General features: G+C 44.5%; 1 protein-coding gene across 4 annotated transcripts in view; it reads right to left on the minus strand.

The window, feature by feature from the left end:
- Window positions 1-20,487, minus strand: part of TMBIM6 (transmembrane BAX inhibitor motif containing 6) — a 60,033-nt gene extending 39,546 nt beyond the window's left edge. The window contains exon 1 of one of the 4 annotated variants that reach the window (XM_068267705.1): window positions 20,332-20,487. The gene's annotated coding sequence lies outside the window, so the exon portion shown is untranslated. The other 3 variants (XM_068267706.1, XM_068267707.1, XM_068267708.1) reach the window with 3 other exon arrangements.
- Between the last annotated feature and the right edge of the window lie 521 nt (window positions 20,488-21,008).

Consider the following 21,008-nt stretch of genomic DNA (forward strand, 5'->3'; position numbering starts at 1 on the left):
AATCCTAAAGGTACTCATTGGACTTTGGGCCCCTTAGCGTACTTAGGGTGTAAAAAAGTGCCACACATGTGGTACCGCCGTACTCAGGAGAAGTAGTATAATGTGTTTTGGGGTGTATTTTTACACATACCCATGCTAAGTGGGAGAAATATCTCTGTAAATGACAATTGTTTGATTTGTTTTACACACAATTGACCATTTACATAGAAATTTCTCTCACCCAGCATGGGTATGTGTAAAAATACACCCCAAAACACATTATACTACTTTTCCTGAGTACGGCGGTACCACGTGACACTTTTTTGCAGCCTAGGTGCGCTAAGGGGCCCAACGTCCTATTCACGGGTCATTTTGAGGCATTTGTTTTCTAGACTACTCCTCGCGGTTTAGGGCCCCTAAAATGCCAGGGCAGTATAGGAACCCCACAAGTGACCCCATTTTAGAAAGAAGACACCCCAAGGTATTCCGTTAGGTGTATGGCGAGTTCATAGAAGATTTTATTTTTTGTCACAAGTTAGTGAAAAATGACACTTTGTGAAAAAAAACCAATAAAAATCAATTTCCGCTAACTTTTGACAAAAAATAAAATCTATGAACTCGTCATACACCTAACAGAATACCTTGGGGTGTCTTTTTCTAAAATGGGGTCACTTGTGGGGTTCCTATACCGCCCTGGCATTTTACGGGCCCAAAACCGTGAGTAGTCTGGAAACCAAATGTCTCAAAATGACTGTTCAGGGGTATAAACATCTGCAAATTTTGATGACAGGTGGTCTATGAGGGGGCGAATTTTGTGGAACCGGTCATAAGCAGGGTGGCCTTTTAGATGACAGGTTGTATTGGGCCTGATCTGATGGATAGGAGTGCTAGGGGGGTGACAGGAGGTGATTGATGGGTGTCTCAGGGGGTGGTTAGAAGGGAAAATAGATGCAATCAATGCACAGGGGAGGTGATCGGAAGGGGGTCTGAGGGGGATCTGAGGGTTTGGCCGAGTGATCAGGAGCCCACACGGGGCAAATTAGGGCCTGATCTGATGGGTAGGTGTGCTAGGGGGTGACAGGAGGTGATTGATGGGTGTCTCAAGGTGTGATTAGAGGGGGGGAATAGATGCAAGCAATGCACTGGCGAGGTGATCAGGGCTGGGGTCTGAGGGCATTCTGAGGGTGTGGGCGGGTGATTGAGTGCCCTAGGGGCAGATAGGGGTCTAATCTGATAGGTAGCAGTGACAGGGGGTGATTGATGGGTAATTAGTGGGTGTTTAGGGTAGAGAACAGATGTGAACACTGCACTTGGGAGGTGATCGGACGTCGGATCTGCGGGCGATCTATTGGTGTGGGTGGGTGATCAGATTGCCCGCAAGGGGCAGGCTAGGGGCTGATTGATGGGTGGCAGTGACAGCGGGTGATTGATGGGTGGCAGTGACAGGGGGTGATTGATGGGTGATTGATAGGTGATTGACAGGTGATTGACAGGTAATCAGTGGGTTATTACAGGGGAGAACAGATGTAAATATTGCACTGGCGAATTGATAAGGGGGGGTCTGAGGGCAATCTGAGCGTGTAGGCGGGTGATTGGGTGCCCGCAAGGGGCAGATTAGGGTCTGATCTGATGGGTAACAGTGACAGGTGGTGATAGGGGGTGATTGATGGGTAATTAGTGGGTGTTTAGAGGAGAGAATAGATGGAAACACTGCGCTTGGGTGGTGATCTGATGTCGGATCTGCGGGCGATCTATTGGTGTGGGTGGGTGATCAGTTTGCCCGCAAGGGGCAGGTTAGGGGCTGATTGTTGGGTGGCAGTGACAGGGGGTGATTGATCGGTGATAAGTGATTGGCAGGTGATTGACAGGTGATCAGTGGGTTATTACAGGGAAGGACAGATGTAATTAATGCACTGGTGAATTGATAAGGGGGGGGGGTCTGAGGGCAATCTGAGCGTGTGGGCGGGTGATTGGGTGCCCGCAAGGGGCAGCTTAGGGTCTGATCTGATGGGTAACAGTGACAGGTGGTGATAGGGGGTGATTGATGGGTAATTAGTGGGTGTTTAGAGAAGATAACAGATGTAAACAATACATTTGGGAGGTAATCTGACGGCGGGTTTGCGGGCGATCTAATGGTGTGGGTGGGTGATCAGATTGCCCGCAAGGGGCAGGTTAGGGGCTGATTGATGGGTGGCAGTGACAGGGGGTGACAGGGGGTGATTGATGGGTGATAGGTGATTGGCAGGTGATTGACAGGTGATCAGTGGGTTATTACAGGGAAGAACAGATGTAATTAATGCACTGGCGAATTGATAAGGGGGGGTCAGAGGGCAATCTGTGCGTGTTGGCGGGTGATTGGGTGCCCGCAAGGGGCAGATTAGGGTCTGATCTGATAGGTAAAAGTGACAGGTGGTGATTGATGGGTGATTGATGGGTAATTAGTGGGTGTTTAGAGGAGAGAATAGATGTAAACAATGGATTTGGGAGGTGATCTGATGTCGGATCTGCGGGCGATCTATTGGTGTGGGTGGGTGATCAGATTGCCCGCAAGGGGCAGGTTAGGGGCTGATTGTTGGGTGGCAGTGACAGGGGGTGATTGATGGGTGATTGACAGGTTATCAGGGAAGATAGATGCATACAGTACACAGGGGGGGGGGGGGGGGGGGTGATCAGGAGGGGGCAGGGGGGGGGGGATAAAAAAAAATAGCGTTGACAGATAGTGACAGGGAGTGATTGATGGGTTATTAGGGGGGTGATTGGGTGCAAACAGGGGTCTGGGGGGTGGGCAGGGGGGGGTCTGAGGGTTGCTGTGGGCGATCAGTGGGCGGGGGGCAGATCAGTGTGTTTGAGTGCAGACTAGGGTGGCTGCAGCCTGCCCTGGTGGTCCCTCGGACACTGGGACCACCAGGGCAGGAGGCAGCCTGTATAATACACTTTGTATACATTACAAAGTGTATTATACACTTTGTAGCGGCGATCGCGGGGTTAACATCCCGCCGGCGCTTCCGTATGGCCGGCGGGATGTTACGGCGGGTGGGCGGAGCCAGTTGCCGGGGGAAGCGCGCGTCATCAATGACGCGATCGCTCACCCGGCATGCCTAAAGGACGCGCCGCCTGAAGGCGTATTGCGGTCCTTTAGGCGTCCACTTTGCCGCCGCCCATGGGCTGTGGGCGGTCGGCAAGTGGTTAAACACACACTGTTTCAAAATAAATAAAATAAATAAATAGTCTCAAAGTATTTTTTTATACTAAAGTTCAGCAGTGATGTAGCCATAAACCTGAAGACCCTTTCATACCAACCGCATCACAGTGCTCTGCACCGCCATAGAGGCCATTAATGTCTGAGACAAGCCACAGTACCCGTGGTGGGACGCAATGGAAGTGGCCCGTCCGATGCTTAGGCTGCAGCCCATTGTCGCACAGTGTGTGCGCAGTACACAGCACAATGAAAATCAATGGCACCGCAAACAATTTCATATTTATTTGCGGTAGCGTTGCGCATGTAGGCAAAAATCACACAACGCACTTCCTGTCTGGAAATGTCCATGTGACTGAGGGGCCAGACGTTTCTAACATCTGACATCACTACTTAATCTTTCGAGGCAGGGTCACGGCAAATACCCTGTCATTGCAGTCTGCCACAGGGTCCTAACAGCTTGTAATGGTGCGGTGCTCTGCGGTGGGCTCTTATGCCGTGTGCAAATTGCACTACGGCATGTGTGAAAGGGCCCTAAAACTGCAGATGGTAGCCCAACAAGCCCCTACAGCTGGCCTACCATCTACTTACTCAGCAGTAAGGCCGGGTTCACACATAAAACATGTACAGTTCCGTTCCAGTTCTGACAGTTTTGTATCAGTTTTCTATGGGTGTGTTCACAAACAACAACAAAACAAAACAAAAAACAAAACAAAACAAAAAAACAGTTCCACTTCTGGAACTGATAGAAAAAAAAACTGATGTAAAATTGACAGGACTGGAACTTAAAGAGACTCCGTAACAAAAATTGCATCTTGTTTTTTATCATCCTACAAGTTCAAAAAGCTATTCTAATGTGTTCTGGCTTACTGCAGCACTTTATACTATCACTGTCTCTGTAATAAATCATTGTATCTTTCCCCTGTCAGACTTGTCGGCCTGTGTCTGGAATGCTGCCAAGTTCTTTAGTGTTGTGGTTCTGCTATGAACTCCCCCTTCCAGGCTCCTCTGTGCACACTGTGTGTTATTTAGGATTAGAGCAGCTTCTCTCTTCTCTCTTATCTTTTACAAGCTGGATAAATCGTCCTCTGAGCTGGTTGGGCTTTCACATACTGAAGAATTACAGACAAGGGCAAAGCTGTTTGCAGGAAGAAACAAGCAGCCTGAAACTTCAGTGCATGAGAACAGGGGGAAAGAAACACACAAATGATCTCTTGAGATTCAAAAGGAAGGCTGTATACAGCCTGCTTGTGTATGGATGTATTTTCTATGTGTGGACATACTATACATCAACCTACTTCCTGTTTTGGTGGCCATTTTGTTTGTTTATAAACAAACTTTTTAAAACAGTTTTTAACCACTTATAATGCGGCGAGGAGCGGCAAAATTGTGTCAGAGGGGAATAGGAGATGTCCCCTAACGCACTGTTATGTTTACTTTTGTGTGATTTTAACAATACAGATTCTCTTTAATGTAAAGATTTATGTGTGAACCAAGCCTAAAAAGGAATTCTTTAAGTAAAAATTGAAAGGTACGGGATAACACCCTAATAGGCTAGTCTTACCCATTAATGTACTGATAATCGAATAAACAAGGTATGGGGAGCTCTGAGCTGGTGAAAAATGTATACATTTATTTCAATATCAAAAACAATCGGCACATATACAGTGCTGCAGGGGTTTGAGGGTAGACACAATCTGTGTCTGTAATGAGAGCGTATGCTGATATTGCAGAGGCGTGTATTGTGCTCCATATACACACGGGCTGATGTTTCCCAGCTGATCTCTTCCGTTGTTGTTTGGATATAGTTGTTTTCCTGGGCCTGAAGTAATAATAATGCATGCATGCGTGGTGACTATATAGGAGTGCACTCCGATTCATACGCTATCACCCCAGATGTCAGCTAGCTCCATCAGTGCTTTTATTGGGAGGGTATATGTTGTGTATGTCAGTATATGTCTATGTGCCGATTGTTTTTGATATTGAAATAAATGTATACATTTTTCACCAGCTCAGAGCTCCCCATACCTTGTTTATTAAATTCTTTATTTAAACCTGCATTGCGAGAGCTATAGAAACTGACAGTTTCTGCCTTTTATTCAATGCCCAATGCCTGACTCACTAATCCTGTGCTTCTCATACAAATTCACCAACCCACAACAGGCGTGCAGATCAGGTGCTCCGACTATAGGCTTTTTCACATGGGCAGAAAGCAGCAGTGCATCCACTGCCTGTCAACTGCTCCTGTGGATCTGCCAGACACATGTAGGAAACTGCACGTATTCGGCAAGAGCAGTATACTGGCATTCGTCCCTGCAGACTTGCCATACAGCAGTTTCTTGCTGCCTAGAAATCGTATTGTGTCAACTGCTGACACACATGGTTACAAACACTGCCATTTGGTTGCATAAAAAAAAAATCAGTCCATAGAAAATCATAGCAGTCCTCAATCTGTTCATTTTTATTCCGCTGCCCAGACCGTCAAGGTGCAAGGTAGCACGCCTAACTACAATGGTCACATGCTTGTTTCAGTTATGTGATTTAGACACAACGGAAGTCACAAAAATTAGCAAGATGGCCAGGTGCAGCAAAGTCCCCAGTACCTGGCACCAGCGGGGATCGTCTGATCCCGGGTACATGTGCTTGCTGGTTGCTTAAGCAACTAGCCACAAAACCTCCCCCTCCCTGCAGCATAAAATACTCAGCAAGCCTCCATTGCCATCTTCTAGCCTTCCTGTAGCTCCTGGCAGATTTCCATCATCCTCTGTGTACGACTTCCGGCAGATCACCTGACTCGCTGGGAGATATGCCTGGATGCCGGAAAGCTGCCAGGAGCTACAGGAAGGCTAGAAGACAGCAATGGAGGCTTGGTGAGTATTTTATCCCCTGCAAAACCTTCACAAAAAAAATAAATAAATAAATTTAAAAAACAAAAAAACAAAAAAAACACCCCAAAACACAATCCCCATTATCCCCTCAGGCATGCTGGTTAGTTGAGACTAGACTTCTGGGGACTTTGCATCTTTTAAAAAAAGAATTCCATCCCAGAAGATCAGGTTTTGGGCTGAGAAACATATTTTGCTCTGGTAACAAAATGTCTTTCTTGTAGCACTCCCATCTAGAGCAGACTTGAACTTCTCATGTACATACCACTACTTGTTTTGTACCCTGTACAGCGCTATGGAAGAGGTTGACACTTTATAAATAAATTATGATAATTATATAATAATAATAAATAAATAGGTTGTGTGTACTTTTTATGAGAAATCTCAGTTTCCTTTCCCACATACAGCACTACAAGGACTCACACATAAAAAAGTGAAGTCAGGTTTGTGAAACGAGACATCTATGTATAGGTTGCATGCACTTTTTATGAGAAATCTCAGTTCCCTTACCCACAAACCACACTACAAGAACTTACAAATAAGAAACACTGCTACTGCACAACGCTCTTTCCCTTTATTGACATGCGTGCAAACTTTTTTTTTAAACCAAGTCTTGCAGGCTGAAGCAAAGAAATATCTATCTGAAGTGTGGAGCTAAAGGTGAGTACACACCTTTGATTGATATTGCCCATCGGGGATCCCTCTGGCGACATCGTTGAGCTGGGCTGAAGAGGCAGGAAGCTAGCTGTATAGCCGACAACGTGCTCTGTTGCTATGCGGGGAGGTTGGAGGGACGGGGCAGTGCATACGTGACGTCACGCGGCTGGCAGAGGTGCAGCGTGCACAATGAAATTGGCCCTGTCGCTCGGCCACATTGATCAGCCAGGCAGATCGCTTACAGAGCTGAAATCAGGAGGCCTCTGTACACATGCATGATTATCGTCTAAGGAGGTTCTTATCGGCTGCCTCAGATGACTTTGCTCATGCATGTTTAAAGTGGACCCAAATTAAAAATACAAGATTTCAGAAATAAAATCTATTTTCTAAATTATAATAATAAATAGCAGCCTTTTTTCAGCAACATGATGACAAATATAAAATATTTTACATTTATTGGAGGAACCCTTCCCTTAATATTGCCGGGACAGAATCCGGCAGACTGGTAGAGTAGGTGGTGTCCGGCAAAGGAGGAATTGCTAATGGTTGCCACCTGTATAACCCTAGTTTTGAAAAGAGAAGGGTGAAAAGCATGCACTGAAATGCTCATAGGCTTGAAGTAGTGTTTATCTTTGTATGTGTATTGAGTGGTGCAGCTAAATATTTTGAATTAAAAAAATGTTTGGTTTGGGTCTGCTTTAAAGGAATACTATCGATTGAAACAACTTTTTTTTTTTTTAATACTCTATATTAGTGTACACATTACCACTAGTGCTAGGGGGCACTTTATTTATTCACCCAGGTCTCTCTCTCTCGCTATCCCTGCTTAAAAATTCATTTCTCACACAGCTCATAGTAGTTTGGGTCACCCTGAGCTGCTTGGTTACTCTGTCACACAGCTCACAAATATATTTCACTGTGTCACTCACAGCATGCAGGAGACATGAGGAGAAATAGGCTGATCTGAGGTGGTAACAGGTAACTAAATGAGCTGTAATATTGCTGGAATATAACATTATTAGTATCGTTATCAGTCAAGAGAAGCAAAGATAATAAACACACATTGCTAGAATCTTTAACCCCTTACCACCATATCAATAAGATTCTTTCAGCAAGGTGATAATTAAACTATAAACTGAGGAGTTGATAGCAACATGGTCTAGAGAACACGGTAAATCCAGCGCTGGAGACTTGGGCGCAGCAGCGCAGGAGACTTGGGCGCAGCCGGCGCCACCATAGGCCGTAATAGGAACTACGGCTATCGCAGGCACAGGGAGCAACTTCAGCGCAGTCAGAAGACGGACCTGAAGTTGCTTTTAAAACAATAATTCGGCTTCCAGCAATTGCTGGAAGCCGAATTATTTCATTCCCCCACTATCCATGTCGGCCTGGAGGGGGAATAGTAATTAACACGGCCCGGACTTGTGCGGCAGCAGGATCAGTCATATACTGGCTGTGTCCTGCGCCCAAGTCTCCGGCGCCGTTCTCTCTCGTACTCTGGTCTAGCCCTCTGGGAGCTCAGTATTTAGATACATTTTGTATCCAACACTGATGCCAAAACTGACGGAGGATTTTACAGATGAGAGAAATAGCTGTATGAGGAATCAAATTGCTCCTAGTACTTGTCCTACTGTGTGCTACAACATACAGCATTTAAAAATAAATGCATACACCGATAGTATTCCTTTAAGTACCTTTAGGCTACTTTGGTCGCATAACGTGCCCCTAACGCAACGCCTGGTGGTGTTGGATGTGGACGTCAGACTGAGCCGCGTTGTGCAGCTCACTCTGGCGGTAGTGATGCGTACTCTTGGACGCATGCGGCATCACGTGGTCCCGCCAGTCAATCGCCACACAGAGCGGCCGATCCAGGAAGTAAACACTGCACGTCACACCGTGCAGTGAATATTAATTAGCCATGTGGCTGGCCGAGGAGGAGGAGGGGAGACCTCCTCCAACACTACTGAGCATGTGCAAACAGTCTAACGCGGCTTAGCCGCTTACAACGTACAGCACGCAGCACTTTAACTTGACGTGCTGCGTTACAATGTAACGCAACGTGGGCACTGTGAACAGCCCATTGACTTTTCATTACTGTGCGGTGGGCTGCATTACAGGCTGTACTAACGTGCGCCTGTAACGTCTAACTGTGAAAGCAGCCTTAGAGATGAAAGTTTAATTCAACTAAAGACTTGAGATGGTTCACATTTTGTTTAATGCATCTTACTAATAATATAAATGCGAAAGTTTGGATGTTTGTTACTCGATTATACAAAAATGGCTGAACGGATTTGAATGAAATTTGGCACACACATAGTACATTACCTGGCATAACAGAGGATACTTTTTATCCCCATAACCAAAAAGTGGGCGGAGACAAATACAAATTTCACTGGGAAAATGTAAACTGCAGCCATTCTTACACGGTTAACGGTAGGGTTCTCAAACTTTGCAGTCGGTCAGTGGGTGACTGGGATTAATATTCAGAAAAGTGGGTGGAGCCTACAAAAGCCAATCAGAATTCACCTACTGATTTTCAAGGGGAATATTTAATTGCTGCCATTCTTGCGCTGTTAATGGCACAAGTCGCAAACCTGGTACAGTTGGTCATTGAGTGACTGGGGTTCAAATTCAGAAAAGGGGGTGGAGCCACAGCCAAATCAGATGCGTTTCATTTCAATGCAAATTATTGATGACAAAGACCGCAAAGCTCACAAGCTAGGTCATTGAGTAATTTGTGTTATGTTTAGAAAAAGTGGGCGGTGCCAACACCTGCTAAATACATACCCGGGCGGGCAATCAGCTAGTTTTACTATAAAGCAGCAGGCATGCAATGGGTCCAGGCAGTATTCACACATACATTATGGTTCTGTGTGCTGAAACACAATCTAACTATGTACATGCTAATGAAATGCATATGCGTGTGATCTAGGCCTAATTTTGTTCTATGGAACCGGAATTACTGGGGGCTGAACTGGAACAATGGGGCAAATCAGACTAAAGGTGGACACTAACGGTCCAATTTCTAGCAAAAATCGTTTAAACGATTAGTTCTGATCGAATTGGTTGGAAATCTCCATTTATGGGCACGATCGATTACCAACTATTATAAAAATAGCCATCCGATTTGATTGTGGTCAAACCAAAATTTGGATTTTCTTGTTGGTTGTGATAGATAGGAAGCAAAGATTGGTTCGTTGATGGTGTAGTGAACAATTTTTCTTACGATCAGAATTATCTGATCGCTCAAACGATTTTTCACTAGAAATAGGATCGTTAGTGGCCACCTTCAGAAGGCAATAAATAACTACCTGGCAGATAAATTAGTGATCACTTATCAAATCTACCGGTAATTAACTCTAAGGCCCATATGCAATTCACTTTTTCTCCGAGGAGATAATTTTTCATCTTCAATTTAAATGAACTTTTTAGCACTTTGCAATGAAAAAAATACTACAAAGTAGGTGAAAAGTACTGTCCAAATTATTTTTGAGTATTTTTTTGCTTGCTGGTGGTGCGAAAGGCATTTCATTTACAAGTTGTGAAAATATCACCTAGGAGAAAACTCAGGTGAAAAAGTGAATTGCATATGGGCCTAAGGCCACATACACACATCAGACCATAGTCTTTTGAAAATGAAAGATAACAGACCAATCTTACCACCCTTCATGTAGTATGAGAGCCATAAGGTGGGTACACACGTCAGATAAAAGTCTTTGAAAAATGAAAGATCACAGACCAATTTTACCCCCTTTCATGTAGTATGAGAGCCATACTCGATACAGTCTATTCTATGGAGCTGAACTCCCCATCAGATAAAATCTTTGCAAGATGCTGCACACAAAGACCGCTGTACACATGCAACAGATCAGTATCTACAAAAGATCTTTTCCTGCAAAAGATCCATTCCTGCAAAACGCATTCATAGTCTATGATATCTGCAGATCCCATACACACCTTGTTTAACGGACAATTATCTGTAGATCAGATCCACCAGGTTGGATCTTCAGATCGGCAGATAATTGTCTGATCTGCAGATGAATGTCCATTAAACAAGGTGTGTATGGGATCTGCAGATATAGAGTATGAATGCAATTTGCAGGAATGGATCTTTGGCAGGAACAGATCTTTTGCAGATACTGATCTTTTGTCTGTACAGCATCTGTGTGTGCAGCATCTTGCAAAGGTTTTTTTTCTGATGGGGAGTTCAGCTCCATAGAATAGACTGTGTAGGTATGGCTCTCATACTACATGAAGGGTGGTAAGATTGGTCTGTGATCTTTCATTTTCCAAAGACTTTTATCTGACGTGTGTACGCACCTATACTCTACACAGTCTTTTCTATGGAGCTGAACTCCACATCAGAAAAAAAATCTTTGCAAGATGCTGCACACACAGATGCTGTACAGACACAAAAGATCAGTATCTGCAAAAGATCTGTTCCTGCCAAAAATCCATTCCTGCAAATTGCAATGATAGTCTATGAGATCTGCAGATCATCATACACACATGATTTAACTGACATTCATCTGCAGATCAGATCCACCAGGATGGATTTTCAGATCTGCAGATGAGTGCTTGATCTGCAGATGAATGTCAGTTAAATCATGTGTGTATGATGATTTGCAGATCTCATAGACTATCATTGCAATTTGCAGGAATGGATTTTTGGCAGGAACAGATCTTTTGCAGATACTGATCTTTTGTGTCTGTACAGCATCTGTGTGTGCAGCATCTTGCAAAGATTTTTTTCTGATGTGGAGTTCAGCTCCATAGAAAAGACTGTGTAGAGTATGGCTCTCATACTACATGAAGGGTGGTAAGATTGGTCTGTGATCTTTCATTTTCCAAAGACTATAGTCTGATGTGTGTATGAGCCTTAAAGGGAAGGTCCAAGCAAAAAAAAAAAATGAGTTTCACTTACCTGGGGCTTCTACCAGCCCCATGCAGCCATCCTGTGCCCTCGTAGTCACTCACTGCTGCTCCAGTCCCCCGCTGGCAGCTTTCTGACCTCGGAGGTCAGGGCCGCATTGCATACATTTTTACGCATTCCCGCTAGTGCAGGAACATTAACATATACATTTTTACGCGTTAGTGGTGCAACGCATACATTTTTGTTCCTGCACTAGCTGGAATGCGTAAAAATGTATGCAATGCGGCCCTGACCTCCGAGGTCAGAAAGCTGCCAGCGGGGGACTGGAGCAGCAGTGAGTGACTACGAGGGCACAGGATGGCTACATGGGGCTGGTAGAAGCCCCAGGTAAGTGAAACTCATTTTTTTTTTTTTGCTTGGACCTTCCCTTTAAGTTTCAGCTCAGCCCCTGCTAATTTTAAGAAACTGAAAAGTCAAAATTAAAGATGCGGACTATAGAGATATACACTGTGCGGACGGTGGATATCTCTATTTAAAGAAAAAAAAATACACATTTTCCTTAGATGTTTAACAATAAACCCCTGTGAGGAGCACAATATCTTTAAGGACTGTAAAGTTTTGCATCTTCTCTTACGTTAAAAAATGATTCTTTGAAAACTCAAAAATGTATCGAAAACAAAACAAAGACACATTGCTTTAACACCAACAACGCAGCTATATACTAAAGCAAGATGCTTGAGGTGATCCAGTGGCAATCTCTCCCGACTACTTGTTTTTACCCCAGCCCAAGTGTTTACTTGAATAAACTAATCTGTAAAACCACTAAATGGAACTCGAGGTAAGAAGGATATGGAGGCTGGCATGTTTATTTCCTTTTAACTAATGCACACTGCCTGGCTGTCCTGCTGATCATCTGCCTCTATTGCTGGGCATACACGGCTCCTTTTTGAGCCATTTAGATGGCTCGATAGATCATTTCCGACATTTCCGATCTTCTGCTTAATCGGTTCGCCGTTCGATTCCTAACAGCAGTGAATGGAAAAAGATAAGAAAAATGAGCGGAAGATAAGATAATCGACTGCAGAATCGAGCAGCAAACCGATCGAATGGAAAGAATTGAGCGTCAAAAACGAGCCATGTATGCCCAGCATAATACTTAAAGCCATAGACCCTGAACAAGCATATGCAGATCAGATGTCTATGATAAATCTAACAAGATTAGCTGCATGTTTGTTTCAGGTGTGCGATTTAGACCCTACTGACCAGAAAGATCAGCAGGACTGCCAGGAAACTGCTGTATTGTTTAAAAGGAAATACATATGGCAGCTTCCATAGGTTTCACACCTCAGGTTCCTTTTAAGCCAGTCACTGTGTGTATGTTATTTAATATAATAATATTGGACGGAAGTCCGCCATTTGCTTTTATTTGTTGAAATCCCAAAAAATGAGCATTAGAGTAGTCTGTATAAGTTTACCACTGGGTCACCTCAAAGTACAGCACACCTATAGGCCTCTGAAATGGTCTGTGTGTCTTTCTGCCCCCAGCTGTCACTTTTCCCTATGTCAAGAACATCTCTTTGCCCTGCTGGATGTTCCCTTGTATATACTCAGGCAGCTGGTTCAGTGTTCAATAGAAGAAAGAGCTGGCACATTCAAAGTAAATCTTTATTGGTTCCAAGTAAAAGCATATGGACAATGTTTCACAGACAACTAAGACCCCTTTATCAAGGCAATGTTTGCTCAGAGGCAAAAATCTACACAAACAAAAAGGAATGAATTTAAACAAAAACACAGCAGACATGTAGCGGATACCACCAATCCCAATTTATAGACATGAGAGTAGACAGGTAACCCAAACTTAGCTTGAAACTATGGGACATTATAAGCCTGGATGCAAAGCCAACCAGGGAAAGCAGGAGTGTGTCAGGAGAAGCGTGTACATTGTGTCACATGCCGAATACATAGGGATAAAACCTAATGCAATTGTGTGCAATAACATGCTCTTAGCTTGAAAATTGCATACAGAACAAAACATAAGCATTCAATGTAAATGTAATGACCTGTCTGCTGCTGTACAGAAATTCCTGTCTGGAGAGGAGCAGAATCATATTACATGCTGAACACAATGCAAGCATGTCATGTTATAGAGGTAGCACCATCTGTATAGAAATCCATAACTTACATAGGAAGTGGGAGTCAGGCTCCTCTGGACACTCGCAAGCAGCGATGTGTATTCATCTGGGATCAGCAACAAATGCGCGCTCCCAGCTGTGTTCCTCTAATGGGATTGGAAAGGGGGAGGGCGGGGAAGCCCTCCGCTATGTAGCTCAGTGGGGAAGCTCCCTCCTACTGTCACTCAGCCAGGCTGTCATGGGGACAGAGCTCCACGCTTCACAAAGGCTGTTCCCAGCTGCTGGCCAATCAGTAAGGGGACAGGGGAAGAGGAGGAAATCTTCCTTTCAGCTACAAAGTTCTGTGTAAAAAAAAAAAAAAAAAAAAAAACATACAAACTACACATCGATGTACGGGGTGGTATCTCTAAGAGTGGCATGCAAGCAAATGAATCAGCTCTAGAGGACTCCCTGCTTGCCATCTAACACATATAATCATGTGTATGTAAATCCAAAGATAATCACGTTGGTAACAGGACCTGAGAGCCACAATATAGAATTATTTAAGTCCACCAGTTCTAATTATGCTAGCTCATATACCATATTTTTTGGACCATAAGACGCACCTGGGTTTAGAGGCCAAAAATCAGGAAAAAAAAATAAACACTAACCTGGTGCGTCCATGGTGAAGGGGCGTCTTGTCGACTGCGTCGGTAGCAGAGTTAGTATACATATGCCTCCCTCCCCCTCACAGTTTCCGCGTCCGTAAGGAGTAATCAGCAGTGTCGCCAGAACAGCTAGTGTCAATATGGCAAATCTCCCCCCCAATAAGGAGCATCGGCAGCAGAGTTAGGCCACATACACACATCAGACTATAGTCTTTTGAAAATGAAAGATCACAGACCAATTTTACCCCCTTCCATGTAGTATGAGAGCCATACTCTACACAGTCTTTTCTATGGAGCTGAACTCCACATCAGACAGAAAGCTTTGCAAGATGCTGCACACAAAGATGCTGTAGACATTCAAAAGATCAGTATCTGCAAAAGATCCGTTGCTGCAAAATGCATTCATAGTCTGAGATCTGCAGATCCTCATACACACCTTGTTTAACAAACATTCATCTGCAGATCAGATCCACCAGGATGGATTTTCAGATCTCCAGATGATTGTCTGATCTGCAGATGAATGTCAGTTAAAAAAGGTGTGTATGATGATCTGCAGATCTCAGACTATGAATGCAATTTGCAGGAACAGATCTTTTGCAGATACTGATCTTTGTGTCTGTACAGCATCTGTGTGTGCAGCATCTTGCAAAGGTTTTTTTCTGATGGGGAGTTCAGCTCCATAGAATAGACTGTGAAGGTATGGCTCTCATACTACATGAAGGGTGGTAAAATTGGTCTGTGATCTTTCATTTTCAAAAGACTATGGTCTGATGTGTGTATGTGGCCTTAGTGTCCATATGCCTCCCTCCCTCCCGCACCAGCATATGCAAAGCACAGTGGAAGGTTTTAATCACCTCCTCTAGCCAGAGCGAGTCCTCCGTTTCCTTCCTCCGTGTTCAGCTGACTTCTAACTCTTCACCGGAGCACTCACGCTGCCCAACTTGTTACTTGCTGATCACTGGCATCCTCTCACTGTGTGACTCAAGACGGGCAGAGTGCGCACGCCGGTGAGAAGTCAGAGGTGCTACACTCAAGATGGCTGAACACGGAAGGAAGTGTGTTCCCTGCCTTAAGAGAAGTTGAGTTTGATGATGAACCAACCCTTCCCAATCTTGATGTAACAGAAGAATGGTGTCTAGGTAATGATATACCCTTAGCCCTTGTGTTCTTAGGAATGCAATGACTGGAAGAAGAATTTTGGTAAATGTCCTTGGAGCTGTTGATATCCCGAATGGAAGAGCCTGGAATTGGTAATATTTTCCTTTTAGTACAGTGATCTGCAAACTTAGCTCTCCAGCTGTTAAGGAACTACAAGTCCCACAATGAATTTGCCCTTATGAATCATGACTGTGGCTGTCAGACCCCTGCAATGCATTGTTGGTCTTATAGTTCCTTAACAGCTGGAGAGACAAGTTTGCAGATCACTGTTCTAGTGAAATCCTGAGAAATTTTTGAAATTGCCTTTTTAAAGGACTTCCGAGGCCAAATGTCAAAAAAAGTTAAATACCTGCATAACTTTCGTAGGCATGGAGGACGCTGTCCGCGCCCTGCCGCCGGGTCCCCGCCGCTCAATAGACCCCCTCCCGGCCAAAGCGATTTGTGACATGCATGAACTTGACCTGGACGCGTAAGTGCGGTTTTATGTGCGCCCAGAGGCAAGCATTTACAGTTTTACGCTATGTTTTCTTTTATTTGTTTTATCTGAGATTCACTGGAATAAAATACCTCAGGAGAGGTTACATTTTATGAACAGGAGTGAGAAAGTTTGTGTCCACAAGGCATTACTGAGCGCAGTTTCCACCTGTCTGTAGAGGTGGGCTCCATCTGGTGAGCATATTGTGGTGTAGGGAATGGGATCCCCACGGCATGGAATGAGAGCACCGTTTACACAGAGTGACACTATTGGGGAGCATACCTTTTTTATGGACAGTATTACCCTATGTCGAGATTCGTTTTTATTACAGGATCATTACCATTCATACGTGGATATGAGCACTGCCTAAAATCCACCATTAATTGAGGTGGTCTGAATCCGGTGAGCATATAAGGAGAAGGGGTGTGGGTTTATGAATTAATGGCACCAATCCTTACAATTCACTAGAGCACGTCTGAGTGGTGTGCTGCCTAATACTGATAATCTGAACGGTATCACCCTATGTGAAGAATTTTTTTATTCTTTTAGGATTGATGGATTCAACTGTACTCCCTCAGTGAGCCGCAGCAGTAACCCTAATGGTGGATGGAATTTTCTGAATGGAATTTTGAGGACTTTTGTAAGATTTATACAGTACTTTGGACTTTTGATTTAAAGTTGTGAGTCACGGAGTCTGGTGAAGCGCAGCAGACACACTTGAACATTGTATAAATCTAGCACTATCCATTTCCTGGCCAAACAAACGCCATTAAAAAGGATTTTTCACCAAATATTTCTTGATGACTGGCTAGCTGACCAGGATTTTAACCATAAAGCCCTCTTCGCCGTTACGTTATGCAGCATAGATCTAGCAGAGGATCTTATGGTGTCAATGGCAGCGTCCCCTATGAAGTCCCAGCTAGTTTAAAGGAGAACTGTAGTGAGCGGTATATGGAGGCTGCCATATTTATTTCCTTTTAAGCAATACCAGTTGCCTGGCAGCCCCGCTGATCTATTTGGATGAATCACACCAGAAACAAGCATGCAGCTAATCTTGTCATATTTGTCAAAATTGTCAGAAAAACCTGATCTGCTGCATGCTTGTTCAGGGTCTATGACTGAAAGTATTAGAGGCAGGGGATCAGCAGGTTAGCCAGGCAACTGGTATTGCTTAAATGGAAATAAATATGGCAGCCTCCATACACCTCTCTCTACAGTTCTCCTTTAAAGTTCACCTGGAGAATGTACAATATCTTGCTTGAACGTTTCTGAATTTAGTGCCATCTCTATATTGTCTACCCATACTTTTATCGCCTTTGCTACAGACGTTAGTGTGATTGCAGGTTTGCATGCAGTCCCTGCTGCTAGAAAGGCCTTCTTAATGTCCATCTTTCTATCCAGAGGATCCCTGAATGAAATCGCATTATCAATGGGCAGGGTTACATGCCTGGCCAGCCTCATAATTGAGGCATCTACTACAGGAGTCACCTCTATTAACTTTGATACGTCTTCTTTTGACGTGTATAACTTTGAAAAACGATTATTGAGAGAAGGTCTCTGATCTGATTTACTCCATTCTTTTATAATTATATCCTTGATTACTTTCATAAGAGGAAGGTATTTTGGTTGACAATCTAAGTGAGGATAGTACTTATCTGGTTTTTGTGCGGCTTCACCCTCATCCTGCCAATCAATAGCCGACTTTATAGCTGTTAAAAATGCTGGAACTAGGGTGAAATCAAACCCCACAGGAGGCAAGTCCCCTTGAGGGGAGCCATCTTCTGTTTGTACTTGAGGTAATGCTGGTGTAACCGATTGTGGAGCAGACATTTTCTGGAAAGTGTCCTGCACTGCTTGCTGAATGATAATACTTGTTCATTAACTGCATCTTTGTCTCTAGCAAGCTTGACAAAACAGGATTCACAAACCCTTGTCAGGAAAAGCTGGTTGTGACCTGTGACACATTCTTGGAGAAGGACTAACAATAATGTTTTGAAGAGGCATAACGAGCAGATTCACCTCTATTGCATGGAGAAGACCGTCTAGTTGAGAGTCTATCTCAAGAATCATGCCTATCATAATATCATACTTGATTTATCATAAGAGGTTGAACGGTGATAACTATCATATTTCCCTCGTGATCTTAAGCGTGACAGGAACTTTCTTGATAAAGACTGGTTACTTTTAGAGACCGTTCATTCTCTCTCTCTCGGATGCGGACTGTGTAAACATAAGAAAATATTATGTTTCCACAAAAAAATCTGCAGTAACACAAAAAAGGAGAGAAGGAATGCACTCTTGAAATAAGGGATTTTGTGAAAGGTAGAAAGAAGCCCTGTCCATAAAAGCAACTAAAACACCCAGTGTACACTAGAATAAGGATGCAATTAGCATCCTGTTACCTGGCTATCACAGCAGAATCCTCTTGCATAGATTTGTCCAGAATACCTTTATACGATAAAAAAAACCTCAAACATTTACTATGGGCTGGTTCACACCTGTAGCTCTGCAGAAACGCTGGAAGCAGATCCTGTGCTCTTCCATGTTAGTCTGGTATGCCGGCGCCACTGCCAGCGACAAGCTCAAACTACAGAGGGTCATCAGGTCGGCGGAGAGGGTCACCGGCTGCCCCCTCCCCTCACTTGCTCTATTGCACAACAAGAGACTGAAATCCAGAGCATTGAGGATTGCAAATGATCCCTCGCACCCAGGTCACCGTTACTTCAGTTTGCTCCCTCTGGGCCGGAGACTTCGTGCCATCCCTGCAAAGACTACTAGACATAGAAACTCCTTCTTTCCATCGGCTGTCAGCCACTTGAACTCCCTCCACATACTTCCATCAGTACAAGCCCAAACAGGCGGATGGGCGGGTTGTGCCACTCCCGGTCAGGCAACTGTACTAACCACCCCACAAGGCAAACAGGACTAACCGCTGGTCACCTCTAGGCCTCTAAATGAACTGTGAAACATGTATATGTAAACCTTATGCGCTATGTAAATGTAACTTATCTCTGACCCTATGTACTCCTCTGTCTTTCTCTGTCTTCTCTTCCCGAGCTATATGTATGTGCCAAAAATAATTCCGGGCATGATCGCTCATGCTTGGCGAAATAAACTTTTCTGATTCTGATAAATAGGACCCGCTCCCACTCACGCAGAAACATGGATCGCGCACGCATCTGTGTTGCACGAAATAAAAACATTGAGGAGAGTCTGTATTTGACACTTTTTCCCAGACTGGACGGGAAAATGTGTCCAATGCAAGCCTATGAGAACCGGCACTGTCTGCTCTCACTAGGCTAGTCGCCGCATCCCGTCACCATCATGTCATACTCAAGCATCCCACCGTCCATCACTGCCGCTCGCTCCATTCTAAGAGCCCGTAGGCCAACAGAAGTATGGGGATTCTCCATTGGGCTGCAATAGACTAATAGGAATCATCAGCAACAGAGAGAATTCTCATTGGTTCATGTTGAACCAATGAAAATTCTCCCTGTTGCAGCCTATGAAGAGCCACACTTCTGCTGGCCTCCAGGCTGTGGAAGGGACCACGTGGCGAGACAAGCGGTGGCGACGAGACAGGTGAGCGGCCGACGCGTACCTACCAACGCGATCAACGTGCGAACGCGGAACATGCCCTACCATCTAGATCTAGATCAGATCTGTGTCAAACGGATCAGCTTTTCAGAAAACCGGCGTTCCAACATTTCAGCATACCTGACAGAATGGCATGCAAATGCTACTGAGCATGTGCAAAGTCATGCAGGTCATAAATTAACCCCATAATGCCCATCAGCAGCATTAACCTTGCAACCCGAGTTAGCTGATCTAATCTGGAACCGTACGAGTGTGGACACACCGGCCCAATGTGTATGCTGAATTCACAAAAATCCATACATATGTAATGCTTTCATACCTGGTCTGGATGTTTGAATGTGAGGAAACCCACTTGTTCCAGTGAAGTAATGAGCTGGACACAGAGAGCTGGTCTCAGCAGCTGAAGCAGACCACCCACACTCACCCTCAGTCAGAGCCTGACGTCCCGTCTCCAGTTACTTCCTGCTTGTTAATTAAGCAGAGTGTATCTAATGGCAGCACAGGCTCCCAAATCTCTCCTCTCACGAGAGTTCCGCCCACTTCCTCACATGCTCAGTGCATAACAAGAAGCCTCTGCTGCCATCTGTCAGGCATCTCCAGAATAAGGAGAGAACAAGGGGGACAGAGACAGATAGCAAGTGTGCATATATGAACCCCGCCCTATTATTAGCGGTGTCAATGCTGACACTGTACAACGTACAACGTAGGAGGATGAACCCGAAGGCCGCTCACCTGTCCCCTCTTCACCGCTGCGCTCGGAGTCTGCTTTCAGTTTGTCCCTCCGCTTCCGCCGTACGTGTCACCCCACCAAACACGGCAGCTGCTAAAGCCCCGCCCCTCAGCACTTTTGTTCTGCTAAGCCTGGGGAGGAGCGTCCGGTGACATCACGAAGAGAAATCGTAAACACAGCGGTATCACCCGGCGATTGGTTAACGGACACGACACTCCCTAGGCCCAGCCCAGACCAATCCCGATTGCAGAACGGTTTGGCTGGCTCGTTTTGTTTTACCATAGTGCTCTCTAGTGGACCCATGATGTAGTGCAGACTGGCTTTCTGGGATAGTATATACAGTATAAGCAAGCAGCTTTTTGATGTAAAATAGTGCCTTCAATAGCGGTTGCATTGTGTCCTGCTATGCAAAACTACCAAACTGGTGCATAAAAGTGTATTAAAAGTCAGTTCAATATTGCCATGTAGTTAAAAACATTTTTTTCTGCATCAAAATCTGTGGCAAATAGAAAACATTTCCATTCAAAAAACAGAGGGTACTATGTAAACTTGACTAGAGAAACAATAGCGTTTTACCATTACGCCTCACTGATTGATTTATATAAGAACAGATATTCCTGATCCTGATGTGTAATTGATATTTTGATATAAAGTTGATCAGGAAATGCTGTACTTTTCA

This window comes from Hyperolius riggenbachi, chromosome 2 (assembly GCF_040937935.1).
Source record: "Hyperolius riggenbachi isolate aHypRig1 chromosome 2, aHypRig1.pri, whole genome shotgun sequence".
Lineage (NCBI taxonomy): Eukaryota > Metazoa > Chordata > Amphibia > Anura > Hyperoliidae > Hyperolius > Hyperolius riggenbachi.